The sequence below is a fragment of the Chroicocephalus ridibundus genome, unplaced genomic scaffold, assembly GCF_963924245.1.
Source record: "Chroicocephalus ridibundus unplaced genomic scaffold, bChrRid1.1 SCAFFOLD_26, whole genome shotgun sequence".
NCBI classification, from domain to species: Eukaryota; Metazoa; Chordata; class Aves; order Charadriiformes; family Laridae; genus Chroicocephalus; species Chroicocephalus ridibundus.
In genome coordinates this window covers 2,976,644-2,995,806 of record NW_026961775.1, presented here as the reverse complement: position 1 = coordinate 2,995,806, position 19,163 = coordinate 2,976,644, and the positions used below count along the sequence as shown (strand labels likewise).

The following is a 19,163-nucleotide window of genomic DNA, read 5'->3' as shown; positions in this document are numbered from 1 at the left end:
GAGGCAGTGTGGAAGAGCAAAGGTGCCCAGGAAGGCTGGTCATACTTCAAGCAGGTGCTCTTAGAAGCACAGGAGAAGGCCATCCCCATGTCTCGAAAAATGAGCCGACGGGGAAGAAGACCAGCCTGGCTAAATAGAGAGCTCTGGCTGGACCTCAGGAAAAAAAGGAAAGCTTACATTCTCTGGAAAAAGGGATTGGCAACTTATGAGGATTATCAAGATATAACAAAGCTATGTAGGGGGAAATTAGAAGGGCCAAAGCTCAGTCAGAACTCAGCTTCGCCACTGCAGTTAAAGACAATAAGAGATTCTTTCAGTATATCAATAGAAAAAGGAAGACTAGGGAAAATGTAGGCCCACTGATGAATGAGACAGGTGCCCTAGTGGTGGAAGACACAGAGAAGGCAGAGCTACTGAATGCCTTCTTTTCTTCGGTCTTCACTGCTAAAGCTGCCTCTCACGAATCCCATACCCTGGAGGCAAGGGGGAAGGTCTGGAGAGAGGAAGATTTTCCTTCAGTTGAGGAGGACCGGGTCAGAGACCACTTGGCCAATCTGGACATTCATAAGTCCATGGGCCCTGATGGGATGCACCCGCGAGTGCTGAGAGAGCTGGCAGATGTTATTGCTAGACCACTCTCCATCGTCTTTGAAAGGTCATGGGGAACAGGAGAGGTGCCTGAGGACTGGAGGAAGGCTGACATCGCTCCAATCTTTAAAAAAGGCAAGAAGGAGGAGCCAGGGAACTACAGACCGGTTAGTCTCACCTCTGTCCCTGGGAAGGTAACGGAGCGACTCATCCTGGATGTCATCCCCAAACACGTTGAGGAACAGGAAGTCATTGGAAGTGGTCAGCATGGATTTACCAAGGGTAAATCATGCCTGACCAATCTGATAGCTTTCTATGATGTTATAACGGGTTGGCTGGATGAGGGGAGAGCCCTAGATGTCATCTACCTTGACTTTAGCAAGGCTTTTGACACTGTCTCCCATAACATCCTCATTAGGAAGCTGAGGAAGTAAGGGCTAGATGAGGTGACGGTGAGGTGGATCGAGAGCTGGCTGAGTGACAGAACTCAGAGGGTTGTGGTCAGTGGCACAGAGTCCAGTTGGAGGCCTGTAACCAGTGGTGTCCCCCAGGGGTCAATACTTGGTCCAGTTTTGTTCAGTATATTCATTAATGACCTGGATGATGGGACAGAGTGTATCCTCAGCAAGTTTGCTGATGATACCAAACTGGGAGGGGTGGCTGACACTCCAGAGGGCCATGCTGCCATCCAGCATGACCTGGACAGGCTGGAGAGCTGGGCAGAGAAAAACCTAATGAGGTTCAACAAAAGCAAGTGCAAGGTCCTCCACCTGGGGAGGAAGAATGCTAAGCACCAGTATAGGTTAGGGGTGGACGTGCTGGGAAGTAGTTCTGAGGAGAAGGATCTGGGGGTCCTGGTAGACAGTAAATTATCCATGAGCCAACAATGTGCCCTTGTCGCCAAGAAGGCCAATGGCATCCTGGGCTGCATAGGGAAGAGTGTGGCCAGTAGGTCGAGGGAGGTCATTCTCCCTCTCTACTCTGCACTGTTGAAGCCACAACTGGAATACTGCATCCAGTTTTGGGCTCCCCAGTTCAAGAGGCACAGGGAACTACTGGAGCGGGTCCAGCGTAGGGCAACTAAGATGATTAAATGACTGGAGCATCTCCCTTATGAGGAAAGGCTGAGAGAGCTGGGACTCTCTAGCCTGGAGAAGAGAAGGCCGAGGGGAGACCTTATTATGGCATATAAGTATCTAAAGGGTGGGTTGAAGGAGGATGGTGCCAGCCTCTTTTCATTGGTTCCCAGTGACAGGACAAGGGGCAACGGGCACAAGTTGGAACATAGGAAGTTCTGTTCAAATACACGGGAAAACCTCTTTACGGTGAGGGTGACAGAGCACTGGAACAGGCTGCCCAGGGAGGTTGTGGAGTCCCCTTCTCTGGAGATTTTCAAGACTCACCTGGATGCGGCCCTGAGGGATGTGCTCTGGGCAATCCTGCTTTGGCAGGGGAGTTGGACTAGATGATCTCTAGAGGTCCCTTCCAAGTCCGAAGTTTCTGTGATTCTGTGATTCATTTCATTTCAGAGCGCAGCTGAACAAACCTGTTCCTCGACACGCATTGTCCTAACGCCTCCTCTTGACCCGACGCCACAGGAAAGGGCCTCCTCAGCCCTATCTGTAGGAATTTGCCATGTGTTTAGGCAGGAAGGTGAAGTTGATAGCTACGGCTCCCCGCAGCAGCTCACTAGAAGAAAGAAAAGAACAAAAACAAAGCAAAAAAATAACCAAGCAGAGGTTTGTGTTCAGTACAATAGAGCCACCGGTACCCTGTTGTATGGCCCTGTGGCTCTACAGCGAAGGTGATGGCAGTCAGATGTGTCAAACCAAGCCTCTACCCTCCTGAAAATTTAGGGCTGCTGCACAAAACCGCCTCCGGTGCTGAGCTGAGCTCATGATATAATGACAGCCTCCGGGGGCATAATTTAGCCCTGACCTGAAGGCATCTCTTTTAAGGTTTAAAACTCCTCCCAGCTAAACTTTATCCAACAGCAGCAATGAAAAAATCAACTTGTCTGGTATTAATTTGGGTTCCTCTCATTAAGGAAGCCACGCAGGATCACAGCCCGGAGGGTCCATCTTTGCTTTATCCCAACTTCCCATATCCACTGCAAGGTTTAATTGGTTTCATGGCACCGGATCCCAACAAGGATTTAAAATGATCCGGTTGCTAACAGACCTGGTTGCTTTAACCCTGAACCCCAGCACCGGAGGGACGCAGCCTCCCGATAAGGACAATGCCCCTATTGCTGGGCAGTCACCCAGAATCGGTGCCAAAACGGGTTCTGAAGTTTGGTGACCTGAAGACCAGCCTCACCCCTGGCAATGCCATGCCGAGAGTCAGCAGGAGCCACTGAAAAGCTCCTCCCCACCTCTCGCCGTGCCTGTGCAGAGCCAAAACCCTGCCAGTGCCAGAAGGCATTAAGGGCAGATGTGGTGGTGTGCTCTTCCCTTTTTCCCCCCCGGCTCCTGCTCAAGCCATGGCCATCAGCGGGAGTTGTGATGAGTCGCACTTGAACTGTGGGAGATGGCTGGCAACATAACCAAAACCCTGTCTGGAGTGGGAACCTGGGTATCTTGTTCCCATGAGAATATGACTGTAGGTCAATTCTCTTACTCCATAAACAGTGGACAGCCCAAGAGCCCTTTGAGCTCTCCTGCACGGCAGCGGCTGCACGACAGGGTCTCCTCTTGAGTGGGGACGCTCGCTTAAGGTTCTTCTCCTCGAGGCTGAGAGATTCCTTGCCGCAACAGATTCTCGGTAAGTGACTAATAGCATGCTAAACTTTGAAATCTTAGCTAAGGGATCTAAGGATTGATTGCGCATCTATAATCCTTTAGACATAAACCGTTGACCAAGTCTGGGACTAGGACTGGATCCAGCCGCAGCCAGACTCCTCTCTGAGAAGGAGTTTAGAAAGCCAGGGGGTCCTTTCTGAACCTCGTGACTCAACGGGAGGGTCTCCCTGAGAGCTTGTCTGACCCCAGCCTCTATGCAGTAAATAATCAGGTGTGCCCTGGCATCGAATCTCGTAAAACACTGTCGCATTCACTGCTAACTTTGTTAAATCACTGTTTTATGTTAATAAACATTTCACTACTCTCTTAGAAGTGAAGTTATTCACTCTGCCCGCGACAGCAGATCCTAAAATGATGTTAGCCAGTTCCATTGGGATCAGATCTATCCTTCCTTAAGACTTCAGCTAGTTCACCCTTTGGAACACACATTGTATTTTCAGTGCAGAGCCATTTTCTTTACAGTCAAGGAGGCTTACCTTATTTCCTGGAGGCTGCTTCAACACAGCATCACTACAACTTTCCGTAAGACATGTCAGAGAGAGAGTGGCCCAGCAGGGCCTGAATCTACAGCCCAAAAGCAGAAATGGAGTGTGCTCAGAGAACCCTGCTCCTGGTTAGCGTCTCCTTCAAATGAGAGTTAAGGAATAAACCTAAATTGCTTTGAAATGTTGAGTTCTTATGGCTATAAATGTCTGTTACCCGGCACTGTAAAGACCGCAGGTTACAAAGCTTCGTGCAGCCTAATGCGGGCGGGTTCCACTTGGAAAATGACATTTAAGAATTCGGATCCCACTCGACGTACTGGTAACGTGGTTTCAGGCAGCTGTTGCCAGCACTGACCAAAGGGATGAGGATTGGCAAAACCAGAGAAGGCCGTAGCCATGCTCTATTTCTGCTAATCTCTGTTTCTGTGAGACGGGAAATAGCAGCTGGCTGCTCCAGCTCTCCTTTTAGCTGCCTTTGAGCTTGCAAAGTCATTTCAAGCCAGTGCCTGAGGACTCGTAGGAATGGAGAAAACCAGTTTCTTGCACTGTGTTGTGTGAACTCAGAAATCGGGTAATGAAAAATGGGGAAAATGCTCAGCTCTCCTAACCTGGGGATGGGCACCGCTTCCTGCTTGGCATCTCAAGACTTGCAGCACCTCAAGACTTGCAGAAAAGGGACTCAAAAAAAACCCCACAGCCCCTTCCCTTCCAACTTCTGCCTGCTGCCAGGGAGACTCAGCTCACCATTCCCTGCTCCTTGATCAGCTTATTTGCCTTCTCGCTGAGGTGTAGTGCCCATAAATGAACCGGGAGCTCTGGATCAGACTGGCAGGAGCAGATCGGGTAACAGGAGATGAGGCAAAAGACAAGCATCTATTGAAGGAGGGAAAATGCGCTTCAGAACGTCTTCTTACCTTCTTGTAGACCAGGTCAATGCGACACCCGACATTGATGTCCACAAAGTCCACTTCAGTTGTCTGGTTCGGGAGCTCTGCGCATTTGGTCATCGTGTCTGAAAACGCTCCCTCCGGCTACCAGAGGGGGACAGGTTGCATGAATTCAAGCAGCAGCTTTTCTCCTCAGAAGCAAGTTATCATTTCTTTGGTTCTCAAGATGACAGCACCCACCCGCACCCCAAAAATTACCTTCGGTGTGATGCCGTTTGAGGAGAGCCCACTGGGAGGACTAGCCCTGAAGCAGGTTTGTGCACGCAGCCATCTCTCCACAGGTGACGTCTGCCCCAAAGCGCTCGCATCGCCTTCAGAAAGGGAGGTTACCGCCCTGAAAGAGACAGCAGAGAGATGGTTTGTCAGGAGATTTGCTCTGTTCCAGGTGTGGCAATGGCAAATTTGGACAAAAGGAGAGAATTATCCACCTACCGTGGTCAGCGGAGCCAAGTAGAGCTTGCCTTGGATTTCCAGCTGGAAAACAAGAAGGATGGAGGAGCATGTTAGGAGAGCTGAAGCAGCAGTGGTTAAACAGAAGGATATTCCAGGTAGCGATTGTAGCACTTGCCTTGGCTAAATGTCAGTGGGAAACCCAGGAAATCACTGGTTTTTCTTCGAGAGCCCCAACTATTCCAAGAGAATGTATCACTTGGAGAAAAGAACCAGAAACTGGAACCGCTCCGTTTGTTTTCAGTGCTCGGCTTGGAGAAAACTCAAAGCAGTTACAGATCTAGAGGGATGCAAGACTGGCTAAAGGATGAACGCGGAGAGGGGCCAGAACTGCTCCAAGCACCCATCGCTCCCCGGGTGATGTTGGGTGCCCCACGAAACGCTCCCAGGAAGCCGACTGCTGTAATGTGCCGCAGAAGGGCGGTGACGTACCCACTTGAGGGGACATTTTAGCACTAGCGCTTCAGGAAAGCTGAAGCTTTACTTGTCCCGCTCAGCTCATCCTGCTTCACCCTCTCCCAGGCAGCCAATGGAGCTGGTTTTGCCGGCGCAGCCCCCTGCTACGCGCTCCCTGCTGGGAGCCTGCCCTGGTGCGGCTCTCTCTTCAGTGTGCTTCCCTAGTCTTCCAAATCAATGCAGCCCTGGAGGGATCACCGGGGTCCCAAATCCCCCACCCCAGAGCAGCGCAGAGCAGGGCCCCCGCACCCTACCTGCATTACCCACGGGCACAGCCTGCTCTGCTCGTAGCGCTTGGGCTTCATACACAGCCTGCTCTTCTTCTGCCCCCGGGCCCGCTTCCGCTCCACGGGCTCCTTCTCTGCTGCTCCCGCATCCTTTCAGCTTTCCCCGTCCTGACCGAGGTCCTCTGACTTCACCCATTTGGCGGGGGGCTCGCTCTGGCAGCTGCCGACCTCCTCGTCCTCCTCGACCTTCTCTTCCTCCTCCTCCTCCACCTCCTCGCCCCCGCCGCTGGGCTTGCCCCGGGCCCGCAGGTAGGCATGGAACTGCTCCTTGGAGGCGAGGAACCTACAGAAACATCCCTCCCCTGTCACCCCAGCCATGGGGGGAGCGGTGTGACAGGGCCATGGGGGACAGGGGGCTGCTGGGGGGACAGCGGGGCCGGGCATGTACTGGGGGGGCAGTGCAGAGGCTTGGCATGTACCGGGAGGGGGTTATGGGGGGGCCGTACACGTAGTGGGGGGGTTATGGAGGGCCCTGGCCCCTACCAGGGGGGTTATGGAAGGGCCATACCTGTACCCGGGGGGTTATGGGGAGGTCTGCGCATGTACTGTGGGGGTTGGGGGGGGCCTGGCGCGTACCGAGGGGGGTTATGAGGGGGCCCGGGCACGTACCGGGGGGCCGGCGGGGCAGGGCCGGGGCCGTCGTGGGCCCGCACTCAGCGGGGGCCGCCGCCGCCATGCTGCCGCACGCGGGGATGAGGGCAGGGGCCGGGCGGGCCACGTGACGGGGGCGCGTGCGCGGGGCGGGTATAAAAGGCCCGGCGGCGGCCAGGCTGCCTCAGAGCGGCGGCGGGGCCGGGGTTTGTGTGTGCCCGGGCCGGGGGCGGCGGCCGGGCGGGCTGTGTGAGGGGTCGCAGCGCCGCTGAGGTCAGTGTCCGTCCGGCTGTGGGAGGCTCTGAGCGCTCTGCGGGGGAGCAGGGCCTGTGGGCTGGGGGCGGCCCTCAGGAAGGGCCTGGCCGTGGGGGCAGGAACCCCGGGGGGGGGGCTGTCCGTGTGGGGAGGGGCGGCGCGGGGCGGCCGGTGTGTGGGCCTTGCACCGGGGAGAGGTGTCGTCCCGTGTTGTGGCTCCTGAGGGCCTGTGTTTTGGGGCACCTCCTGGGTGCTGACCTGTGAGGCGTTCGGGATGAGCAGCAGCTGCTGTGCCGGGGGAGCAGGGCTCATCCTGGCTCGAGGGACAGAACAACCCCCCTAGAGGCCCCCATCTGGTGACCTCTGAGGGGTTCTGTGCTTTGGGGCTTTGGCTCTTCTGCCTCCTGCTGGCTGTCAGCTGGAGAAGGTGGAGCTCTCTGCAGAGATGCAGGGCGCTTGGTGTGGGCTTTTTTAATGTGGGTTTTTTTGAGGCAGTAAATGCAAGGCCTGGTTGCTCAGGGCTCAGCCATCTCCCATTGCACAGAGGTGTAAATCTGCTTGAAGCTGTCCCGTGGGCAGAATTCTGTTGGTGCTGCTCCGGCAACAGGGTTTTCCACATTACCCTTTGGAAGTGTTTTCAAGCTCAGCCCAGCAGAGGTGTGAGAGGGCTTTGTGTTTCGGCTGCTGGTGGCCCATGGGAGGAACTGTTTTTTGCTCCTCCTTTGGTGCAGGCCGTTGTGCCTTCTTCCTGCTGTGGGCAGGCTGCAGGGTGGATGGAGGAGCCGTGGGACAAAGTCACCTTCCCTCTGGGGGCCGGGGTCATTCTCTGACATGGGCTGTAGCCAGCACAAAGCTCACTGCAGATGTTTGGTGCTGCCACACGTTCCTGGTGGGTGTATGAAGGAGGCTGTGCTGCTAATGCAGCGAGCAAGGGCTGGTGCTCATGAGAGTGGCCGGAGTGCAAAGCCTGTCCTTGTGTTTGGTGTGTGGGTGGGAGTTCAGACTGAAAGACAGAGTGATGTGACAAGTGTGGGGTGTTTGGTGTGAGATGGCACTCTCTGACCTCTGCTTCCTCCCCTCTAGCTGCCCCATCTTCCCCATGTGTTTGGGACCCTGGTTGCAGCCTCTCCAGCTCCATAGTCATAGAATCGGGTCATACGGAGGTTGGAAGCGTGTCCAGGGGAGCGAGGAGCTGTGAATCCTGCGTTGCGGCTGCCTGAGCTGGAAGGCTTTCATGGGCGAGTACAGTGCTTGGATCGCCAGAGCTGTCGCTTCAACATCCTTCAGCAGCACTAAAGCAGCTTTGAAGAAAACCACTAGCCAAGAACTCGCTGGGAAAGGCCAAGTCAGGAGAAAAGGAAAGGCTGATTGCAGGAGAGTGTGATATATATATATATATACAGGGAGAAGTAAGTCAGAAAAAGGTGAGCTGCTTGAACGTCCAAGTTAAACAAGGGACAGGTATGAATGAAAATACCCTTTCAGCGGGGCTGTGGCACCTGGTGGGGGCCCATTCCCGCTGACCCCCCCCGTGCTCCCTCCCCTCCCAGACAGGCACAGAGCGGGGCTGGAGAAAGAGCTTTTAATGGAAAAACACAAGAGAAAATGTCCTAACAAAGCCACTCTAAGTCCCCCTCCCCTAAACGCATCCCTCCCCCCACCCTCCCCAAATACACTCCCTCCCGCCCCACCAAATACACGCTGGTCCTCTAAACACATCCCTCCCCGTGCCCCCCAGGTACACTGCCCCCTACAACTTGTAATGGAAAAACAGGAGAGAAAAGGCCCTATCGAAGCTACTCTAAGCCCCCCATCTCTCAAAATGCATTACCCCACCTCCAAATACACCACCCTCCCCCAAATACACCACCCCCAGATACAATTCCCTCCCTTAAATCTGTCCCTAACCCCCTCCCCTAAATACAACCCTCCCCCACCCCTCAAATGCACCCCCCCTCTGCCCCCCATCATCTCTGTCTCCTCACTGGGGGGGTCTCTTCCCCCCTGCCACCCCCCGGGCAGCCTGCCAGAGCCCTGCGCTTGCTGGGTGGTGGCGACGGGGGGGCTCGGCCCCCGCTTTGTCCCCCGCTTCTCCACCACGGTGGGCTGGGCCGGCGGTAGCTCCATCCCCACGTCCCCCCACGGCTCCTGGGACTCCGTCCCATAGAGGGATTCTTCTAGGATGTGGATGGCCTCCAGGGTCTCCTCCACGCTGTAGTACTCGAAAGGCACCTTCTGGGGCACTGCAAGGTGGCCGTCCTTGTCCCCGAGGGCTTGGCTGTGGGGGACAGCAGAGGCGCTGCTGGGGACATCTTTCTCCCAGGAGATGTCACTCTCGGAGAGGTTGTCGCTGCTCCAGAAGGTGTCGCTCTTTAGGGAGATGATGTTGTGGTCTGAGCTGTTGTCTTCTGAGGAGATGTCGCTTTTTGGGGAGAAATTGTGCTCTGGGGAGGTGCCGCTCTTGGAGGAGGTGTTACGCTCTGCAGAGATGTCGCGCCCCGAGGAGGTGTCACTCTTTGGAGAGATGTTGTGCCCTGAGATGTCACTCTCAAAGGAGATGTTGCTCTTTGGGGAGGTGTTGAACGCAGAGAAGATGTTGCTCTTTGGGGAGATGTCGCTCTTTCGGGATAAACTGCGTTGTGGGGAGATGTCACTCTCGGAGGAGGTGTTGCGCTCTGGAGAGATGTTGCGCCCCGAGGAAGTGTCACTCTTTGGAGAGATGTTGCGCCCTGAGGAGATTCCACTCTCAAAGGAGATGTTGCTCTTAGGGGAGATGTCACGCTCTGGGGAGATATAGAATGCTGAGAAGATGTTGCTTTTTGGGGAGATGTCATGCTCTGAGGAGGTGTCGCTTTCTGAGGAGATGTTGCTCTTTGGGTTGATGGTGGTGTTCGAGGAGATGTTGCTGCCCAGGGGTGTCTGCGTGGGGGAGGCCCTGCTGGAGCTGTTGGTCACTGAAGAGCATTCCTCGGTGTTTTCAGAGGCAGGGATGGAGGTTGGCAGCTGGGTGGGTGCTGGGGCCACCGCTCTCCCCTCTCTGCCGGCGCCACCGCATTCCCCAGGTGTGGGGACAGCGGTGTCAGGGTCCTGGCCGACCCGCACTGCGTCTGGGGAGGAACCAAAGAGCCTGAGGGCGTCTTGCAGGAGCATCTCCTCGGTCACTTCAATGTTGGCATCCAGGTCGATAGGAGCTTCTTTGTGTGGGGCTGCAATGGGTCTGGAGGAGACGCAGGTGCCCGTGGGGATGCGGCTGGCAGGGGGTGTCTGCACAGGTATGGCCGTGCCGGAGCTGTTGGTGCCTGCAGGCTGTCCCTTGAGGTGCTGGCGTCCGGGGATGGAGGTGAGCAGCAGCATGGGGGCTGCGGGCACCACTGTGCCCTGGTGGCCGTAGGCTGGGAGCTGCGTCAGTTGGGGCAGTGGGTGTTGTCCCTGGGGGGTGCCAGGGGCTGCCCAGGCCGGGAGGGTCCCGCAGCCCCTGGGGCCACACAGGGCAGCGCCTGGCAGAGCAGCGGTGCCATGGCTGAGAGTGGCAGTGGCCGGCGCAGGCACATTGTTGACCGTCCACTCGATGTGGACGAAGCTTGGGTCGACGCCGTAGCCACCGCATGGGGCCCTGTGCAGCCCTGTGTGGGTAGAATGGAGCCGTCCTGGGCCGTAGGCACCCCCCGGGGAACCCGCTGAGCTGCCCCCCATGGCCATCAGGGTGGCAGAGGGGACAGGGGTGCCATACCTGGTGGTGGGGCCTGTGGGTCTGCCCCCAGTGGGGGTGCTCAGGCTGCAGGGAATGGCTGCTGCTGCCCGGGGGTTGGGAACAGGGTGGCTGCGCCTGGAAGACAGACAGGAGCCATGGCCGGCGGTCACCTCCTGCGCTCTCGTCCCCGAGAGGTGGCCCCAAGTATTGTTCGAATTCTCAGGAACTGGGATTCACTGGGCAGGCGAAGGCAAGGACACTCAGCCGGGCTTGCTGGGTCCCCGTGCCAGAACTGCTGTGGGGGAACAGGGGAGGTGGGACGATGAAGGTGACCGTGGAGAGGGGAGGGGGAGGCTGAAGGTGCCCAGGGTTCTTGAACACCAATGGTGTCGGGGTGGCCGAGGGGACAGGGGTGCCATACCTGGTGGTGGGGCCTGTGGGGCCGCCCCCACTGGGGGTGCCCAGGCTGTGGGGAAGAGCAGCTGCTGCCCGGGCGGTGGGAACAGGGTGGCTGCGCCTGGAAAAAAGACAGGAGCCATGGTCACCTCCTGTGCTCTTGGCCCCGAGAGCGTCCCCGGGCTGTGGGTCGGGGTCTGTCCCTGCCTTGGGGGTAGAAGGTTTGTGGGAGCACAAATGCCTGATGGCGCTGGGGGGGCACGGGGGCCGCGCAGTGGGAGCCACCGAGATGGCAGTGCCGTGGTGGGTCCCCTCAGTCTCTCGGCTGCTAAGGACTCTTTGGCGTCTCCAGGATGGAATGTTGGGGCTCCCTGTGCTCCGCCCCCTCCCAACGGCCCCCCCAACAGCCCCCCCAGCTCCTGCTGGGGAGGGAAGGGGCTCGGGGGGGCTGGGTGTCCCCGGATCCCACCAGGGGCTCTGTGTGCAAGTGCTTTTTGCTTTCAACAGTATTTTTCAGGGGGCGAAAGGACCAAGTTGGTTCAGCCGAGCTTTGTGGGGACGAAGCTGCACCCGCAGCCTCCTTGTGCCACACAGCAAATGCCTCTGTGACTGTCGCCTGTGCTGCGCTGCCTGGAGTGACGCAGAGACAACAGGGACCTGGAGGGTGCGAGGGAAGGTCACGCAGCATCCCTCGGTGGAACGCTCCCCTGCCCAGCCCTCCCTCAAATCCTGCTCTCGGGTCTTTTAGTCTCCTCATTGGGAAACAAGCAGCTCTGGGTCCCCCTCGGAGGGGGCTGCACTTCCCCTGGGTGCGTGACACCGGGAGGAGACGGTACCCACCACTGCATGCTCCCAGAAAAGGCCGGGATTCTGCACAACATCCGATGATGAGATGCTGGGTCTCTCTGTGCTCTGCAGGACCCCAGGGACTGGGTTAGTTCATCCCCTCCTGGCACTGGGGAGGATTTGGCTCTACCAAGAACACCCCGGTAGGAACACAGGCCTCTCGCTCCCGCTACGTGAACAGCGTGTGGCGTGGGGGAGCCGGGACAACTGGCGTGAGCTGGAGGCCAGAGATCCCTCCTGGCCTGTATCCTGTTCATTAAACAGATTGCTCTCTGTTAGCGAGGCACCTCTGGCTGCAAGATCGTGTGAGACCATCTGCTGTGTAACTTGTGGCAGGGACCGATGCTGGGGGTGTGAAGGCAACTTCTAAAAAACATAAAACTTTCATTTCATTTCAGAGCGCAGCTGAACAACCCCGTTCCTCGACACGCATCGTCCTAACGCCTCCTCTTGAGACGACACCACGGGAAAGGGCCTCCTCAGCCCTATCTGTAGGAATTTGCCGTGTGTTTAGGCAGGAAGATGAAGTTGGTAGCTACGGCTCCCCGCAGCAGCTCACTAGAAGAAAGAAAAGAACAAAAACAAAGCAAAGAAAAAACCAAGGAGAGGTTTGCATTCAGTACAATAGAGCCACCGGTACCCTGTTGTATGGCCCTGTGGCTCTACAGCGAAGGTGATGGCAGTCAGATGTGTCAAACCAAGCCTCTACCCTCCTGAAAATTTAGGGCTGCTGCACAAAACCGCCTCCGGTGCTGAGCTTTGACCTGCTCCTGTCATGAAATAATGACAGCCTGCGGAGGCATACTTTAGCCCAGACCTGAAGACGTCCGTTTTAAGGTTAAAAAGTCCTCCCAGCTAAACTTTATCCAACAGCAGCAATGAAAAAATCAACTTGTCTGGTATTAATTTGGGTTCCTCTCATTAAGGAAGCCACGCAGGATCACAGCCCGGAGGGTCCATCTTTGCTTTATCCCAACTTCCCATATCCACTGCAAGGTTTAATTGGTTTCATGGCACCGGATCCCAACAAGGATTTAAAATGATCCGGTTGCTAACAGACCTGGTTGCTTTAACCCTGAACCCCAGCACCGGAGGGACGCAGCCTCCCGATAAGGACAATGCCCCTATTGCTGGGCAGTCACCCAGAATCGGTGCCAAAACGGGTTCTGAAGTTTGGTGACCTGAAGACCAGCCTCACCCCTGGCAATGCCATGCCGAGAGTCAGCAGGAGCCACTGAAAAGCTCCTCCCCACCTCTCGCCGTGCCTGTGCAGAGCCAAAACCCTGCCAGTGCCAGAAGGCATTAAGGGCAGATGTGGTGGTGTGCTCTTCCCTTTTTCCCCCCCGGCTCCAGCTCAAGCCATGGCCATCAGCGGGAGTTGTGATGAGTCGCACTTGAACTGTGGGAGATGGCTGGCAACATAACCAAAACCCTGTCTGGAGTGGGAACCTGGGTATCTTGTTCCCATGAGAATATGACTGTAGGTCAATTCTCTTACTCCATAAACAGTGGACAGCCCAAGAGCCCTTTGAGCTCTCCTGCACGGCAGCACGACAGGGTCTCCTCTTGAGTGGGGACGCTCGCTTAAGGTTCTTCTCCTCGAGGCTGAGAGATTCCTTGCCGCAACAGATTCTCGGTAAGTGACTAATAGCATGCTAAACTGAAATCTTAGCTAAGGGATCTAAGGATTGATTGCGCATCTATAATCCTTTAGACATAAACCGTTGACCAAGTCTGGGACTAGGATTGGATCCAGCCGCCCCTAGGCTCCTCTCTGAGAAGGAGTTTAGAAAGCCAGGGGGTCCTTTCTGAACCTCGTGACTCAACGGGAGGGTCTCCCTGAGAGCTTGTCTGACCCCGGCCTCTGTGCAGTAAATAATCAGGTGTGCCCTGGCATCGAATCTCGTAAAACACTGTCGCATTCACTACTGACTTTGTTAAATCACTGTTTTATATTAATAAATATTTCACTACTTCTCTCTTACGAGTGAAGTTAATCACTCCGCCTGCAACAGTACCTGTGTGACGTTTTGGAGGGCAAGGAGCCGTGCTGCAGGACTGTCTGGTATCGGGCCGTAATGGTGGAGGCTGGAGGCAGACATGCTGAGCAGCCTGGTCCTGCCTCCTTGGAAAGGCTGGGCCTTTCTGTGAGGAACAGCGAGAGCAGCCAGGGTCTGCTGGTGGGTCAGGACCAGTACGAGTCCTTTCTGCTCCCCACCGTGGCCGAGGAGGCACCCGCTTTCTCAGCAGCCACCTCGGTGTCTCTGGCGTGAACAGCTGGCTCAGTGCCGTGTTAGGGCCCAGAGCAGGCTGAGGGCATCCAGCAAGTGCCAGTGCGCCAGTGACCTGAGGATGCTGGCTCTGACGTGTGTGTGTGTGACCCTCAAGAGCCCCTTTCCACAGGCAAAATCTGGACCCTTCTGAGCTGACTGTGAGCACATTGTGGCCACCCCTTTGGCAGCACAATTAGAGCAAAGCAAGAGAGTCCTCACAGACAATGAAGGGTCTGGAGCATCTGTGCTATGAGGAAAGGCTGAGAGAGCTGGGACTGGTTAGCCTAGAGAAGAGAAGGTTTGAGGGGGTACCTTAGTAATGTGCCTACAACCTGAAGAGGGGGTGCAAAGAGGACAGAGCCAGGTTCTTCGCAGTGGTGCCCAGTGTCAGGAACAGAGGCCATGCCATGGGCACACACTGAAAAACAGGAGGGTCCCTCTGTACGTCAGGAAACACTTTTTGACTGTGAGGGTGACTGAGCACTGGCAGAGGTTGTCCAGGGAGGTTGTGGAGTCTCCCTCCTTAGAGCTATTCAGAAACGATCAGCCACCATCCTGGGCAGCTGGCTCTGTGCAGCCCGGTTTGAGCAGCGGAGTTGGACCAGATGGACCCCAGAGGTCCCTTTCAGCCTCCACCTTTATGAGGTTTGGTGGCACCTGGAGGCCCCGCCTCCCTGCCTGCTGTGTGGCTACCAGTGCTGTGGCCACTGTGAGCCTGGGAGAGAGGCCAGAGAAAGTGGTGCTTTCCTGAGCTGTGCCCCATGGTGCACCCTTGCCCAGGTGCTCCTCTCTGGGCAGAGGGCCTTGCTCTGTGGCTTCTGGAAGAAGGTGTCCACATGACTCTTCCTTTTCTTCCCTCTGTCCGCAGAGTTCCTAATTTTTGGAGGAGACATCTTGAAGTTTGCCAGTAGGTACTTGGGACGACGATGACCTCGTGCAGCACTGAACTGCAGCATTTAACTCGTGGCGGACATTCGCTTTGCTCTCCTCAAGAGGCTCTGTGCAGCACCTTGAGCCAGCTCTTTGGCCACGCATGCACCCCACCCCTGCAATGCCCTCTCTCCAGGCATCTCTTTCCCCCCAGGGCGAGCCTGCGGTTTGGCTTTAGCAAGGGCTGTGGCTCCCTTCCCTTTGTCCCCACTTGTAGGGCCCTGGGCTGGCGGGGGACAAAGAAGCACCCAGAGGAGGAGACCCCCAAAAAAGCACAGCCAAAGGTGTGTGTTGGGGTGGTGGTGAGGGGCAGGGAGGCCCTGGTGATGGCAGAGCTGGGGCTGCCAGGCTGCGAGGGGAAGAGTCATCCCTGGTGTGCTGCAGCTGCAGAGGAGCACTCGGGGCAGGGGGTGCCACCACTGCTGGCCAGCTGCTGCTGCGGCTGGCCCGGGAGAGGAGAGGTGTCCTGGTGCCCAGGATGTGGTCCTCCCACAAGCCCATCTTCCTCCGCACGTCAGCTGGTTTCTGCTGTCCCTGCCACTGAGCGTAGGTCAGGGAGAGTCGGGTCTCAGCAAAGCCTTTACCTTCCCTCCCTTTCCCCAGGTGATGCTGTGCTGGTGCTGTGGAGAACACCACACCAGGAGCTGGCGAGGACCATCAGCCTGGTGCTGCAATGTAGCCAGCAGATCCAGAAGTAGTACAGAAAGTGTGACACACACGTGGGTCAGGAGGTCCAACTGAAGATAGGTATGGGCAATGGGTCAGATGCAGATCTGTGGCACTCTCCCGTGCCACAGGGTGCTTCTCACCAGCAGGGAATGTGGGGATCCCTACTGGGGCTAGTGCCAAAGGAAAGCATCTCCTGCGAGCGTTTGAGGGCCCAGCTGTAGTCGGAGTGGGGATGGGAGACCAGGACTGCTGGGTTTGCGTGCGTCTGCAGATGCAGAGGAAGCTTAAAGGCAGAGCAGGTGTCAGATGAAGTCTTAGGGTCCTTGTTTGCTTTAGCGCAGATGTCTGCAGGAGGTAATTATCCTTTCGTTTTTTCAGGTGGGGGCAGCTTTGCATCCTTTCCCCTGCTGGATTCTCCCCTACCTTTCACAAAGGGTAAAGGGGAACTGCTTTGCTTATGCCTGCAAGAAGGGCTTTTGCATGCTGTTGTGTAGTCTCAAGTAGACAGCTACAACCTGCCTGAGTGTAAACGGAGCAGGCAGTGATCAAGGCCGCTGGTTTGCTGGGCTTCTGGGGCAGGCAGCCGCATAAGACGCCCGGCACTCTCAATGCATTCTCAATGTCGACTTCATTTGTCTATTTCTAGACACCCATTTCAGGGACCTGTGTCGGTATCCCCCCAGAGTGGGATGGAGGATGCTCTACCCCTTCATAATGCCTGTCTCCCCACTGGGCTTCAGATTAGCTTCTGAAGAGCTGAGATGCTGGGGGCTGTAGGGTTCCAAATGTTCCCTGTGTCAGTTCTGCTTCTCCCTCTCCCTCTCACCAGGGATCTCTGCAGGGTCCATGAGCCTCCCGATTTTCGGAGACGGGAGGTGGTAACACTTCCGCATTTTTGGCCCGTGCCTGTCTGAAGTTCGCGAGGCCGAACAGCTTGCAGGTGCAGGTGAAGTTATCCTCTCAGCCACCTGCTGGGAGCTCTGTGAGCAGCATCGTCTCAGGACCAAGTGTCTTGCCAGGCGCAAGAGCTGAGCAGGCAGGTGGATGGGATGGCCTCTAGAGCCATTCTGAGGACCTGGGCCTGGATGTGAAGGACGGAGGTGTCAGAAGGCTGAGGAGATGAATGTGGAGAGAGTTGTAGGTGGGAAAGTGGTCAGACAGCTGAAGCTCTTGTCCTCCCATCTCAGGGGTAACTGTGGGCTGGGGTTGCTTGGTTTGAGGGGTTGGGAGGCACTGGGAGGGTTTGAGCCCCACCAGCAATGTCCTCTGTGGGCCATGGAGCTGTGGTTGACAGCTGGGGGATTCTTGGAGAATGGCTGCCCAGCTCTGGTGCTTCTGAGGAAGCACTGCTCTCCCATCCAACCAGGTAGGCTTGTTCTCCCCTTTTCTGGGCAGTGATGGTGGAGGGCAGCCTCTGTCCCCTGGGACTCCTGGGGAGGCCAGTGACAGTGCTTTCATTCTGTGTGCCTTCAGGTTATGGGCATGGATCCGATGTCTTGGTCAGAATGCCTTACGCCTTACGCAAGATGCCTTACACAAGCTTATCCAAGACCCAATGAGCCACCGCTCGGAAGGGGAAGGTGAGTGCCAACTTCCCCTTGTTCTGTGATTGTCCCGAAAGGTGGGGCCTGGCTGCTTCAGGGGCCAGAGAGGAACCACGTTCTCCCTCTTCCCCCTGTCAGTTAGTACTCATGCTTTTGGGCCTCCTGGGGCAGTGGCTGCTGCCGCCTCCTCCTTCCAGGGGGCAGCTCTGCCCTCAGCATCTGGAGGTGGCAACATGAGCAAACACAGAAGACTTTCTCACCCGTTTCCAGGACCAGGCCCTACTTTGCAACAGCTCATAGTCCCATCAGCCCAGCAACCACCTGCATTTTCTCTCCTCAGGTGCCATGAGGCCTGCTATTCTCTTGCCCAGTGATCCTAACGTGGAGAAGGTGCTTAGGAAGTACATGCCAGACACTGCTCTCGGAAAGGTATGGCAAGGCCACTGCTGCTGGGGGCTGCGTTTTTTGGAGGGCGGAAGAAGTGGCGCATTGCAGAGATGGAGTTCTCACGGGAACAGACAAATAAAAGAAAACGCACCCTGGAACGACAACGCGGCGAAACTGAGCCCAGGGGCACCAGTGCTGCTGCCTGGGACAGCGCAAGGGGGCTTACCAGAAAGAGATGTGCCTTCTAGCTTGCCCTCCCTTCTCCCTTGTCCCTGGCAGAAAGGAGGCAGTGCCCTGAGAGGTGACAGGCAACCCCTGGGTTTAGCCCACGGCAGCCAGACAGTGTCCTTCCAAGCACACTCTGCTGGCCACCATGCTGGAACGAGCCCTTGCAAGTGCCAGAGGCCCTTGGTGACAGAGGCAGGCCCTTCTGGGCCACTGGCCTATGAACAGGGATGGGGCCCAGACTCCTGATCTCAAGTGGCTGTTGTCGTGGTTTAGCCTCAGATGGCAACAAAGAACCACGTGCTGCTCTCTTGAACTCCCCCCCGCCACGGGGAAGAATCAGAAGAAAAAGGCAGAACTCGTGGGTTGAGACAAAGGCAGTTTAACAGAACAAAGGGAACAAGAAAACAACAACAATAACATGGATAGAGGAATATACAAACACGATTACAGAACCACCGCTCACTGACTGGACCCAGGATGCCCCAGCCCCAGCCTGCTCCCAAATGGTGACTTCCTGCCCCCTCCCCTGGCAGCTCCCAGCTACAGACTGGGCATGGCTCACATGGGATGGAATACCTGTGTCCCTGCCAGAGCAGCCATTGGCCTGGAAGGGTGCCATGGGGCTGGTGGCACAGGCACACCAACGCATGCTCTCTCTCTCTAATGTGTGCTCTCTCTCTGGCAGTCATTGGCCAGAAGGTGAACTTGGCCGCCCGGATGATGGTGCACTACCCTGGGCTGGTGTCCTGTGATGCAGTGACCTACGCTGCCTCTCAGCTGCCCCCTTACTACTTCAAGGAGCTGACGGAGAGAGAGATGAGAGGCCTCAGCCAGCCTGGCCCTGTCTATCAATACATGGGGATCACCGAGGAGAGGTGAGTGTCTTCTGAGAGGGCTGGATGAGGGGATGGTGACACCAAGGATGCAGCCTTAGCTAGCAAAGAGGAGTTCTGCAGAGGGAGACTTCCTTCCCTGTGGCTGAGATGATCAGAAGCCCGGGCGTGGCAGGCTTTTTGCCTCTCTCCCTGCTGTCTCCGGCTGCTGAGAAGAGCGGGAGTGAAACTGCAGGGATGGGGAAGGTTTGTCTGTCTTGGTAGACACAACCTGGCCTTGTGGGCTATGTCTAAATGGCTTTTGACTGTGCTTTCCATGCTGTGCTTGCTCCACCACGTGCCCTGGTAATGCTGACCCAAGGAGGTTTTTGTCCCAGCTGCTTCTAAGCAGGAACCTTTGGGCCTGTTTGGTCCCCATGGGGAAATGTGGACCATTGGGACACTTCCTCATGTCTTCCTGCAGAAATCTCAGCTCTTCTTCTAGGCCAGGATTTGACCTTCTCTTT

The 19,163-nt window shown here is 56.4% G+C and overlaps 2 long non-coding RNA genes across 2 annotated transcripts; both read left to right on the top strand.

The window, feature by feature from the left end:
- The first annotated feature begins 6,758 nt into the window (after positions 1-6,758).
- On the top strand, positions 6,759-13,747 carry LOC134509755 (uncharacterized). Its single transcript, XR_010069410.1, has 3 exons — positions 6,759-6,878; positions 7,944-8,284; positions 12,192-13,747. It is a non-coding gene; the product is annotated as an uncharacterized LOC134509755 (long non-coding RNA).
- Positions 13,748-15,620: 1,873 nt separating this feature from the next.
- Positions 15,621-17,638, top strand: LOC134509756 (uncharacterized). The gene is made up of 3 exons (XR_010069412.1): positions 15,621-15,743; positions 17,139-17,245; positions 17,550-17,638. It is a non-coding gene; the product is annotated as an uncharacterized LOC134509756 (long non-coding RNA).
- The last annotated feature ends 1,525 nt before the right edge of the window (positions 17,639-19,163 follow it).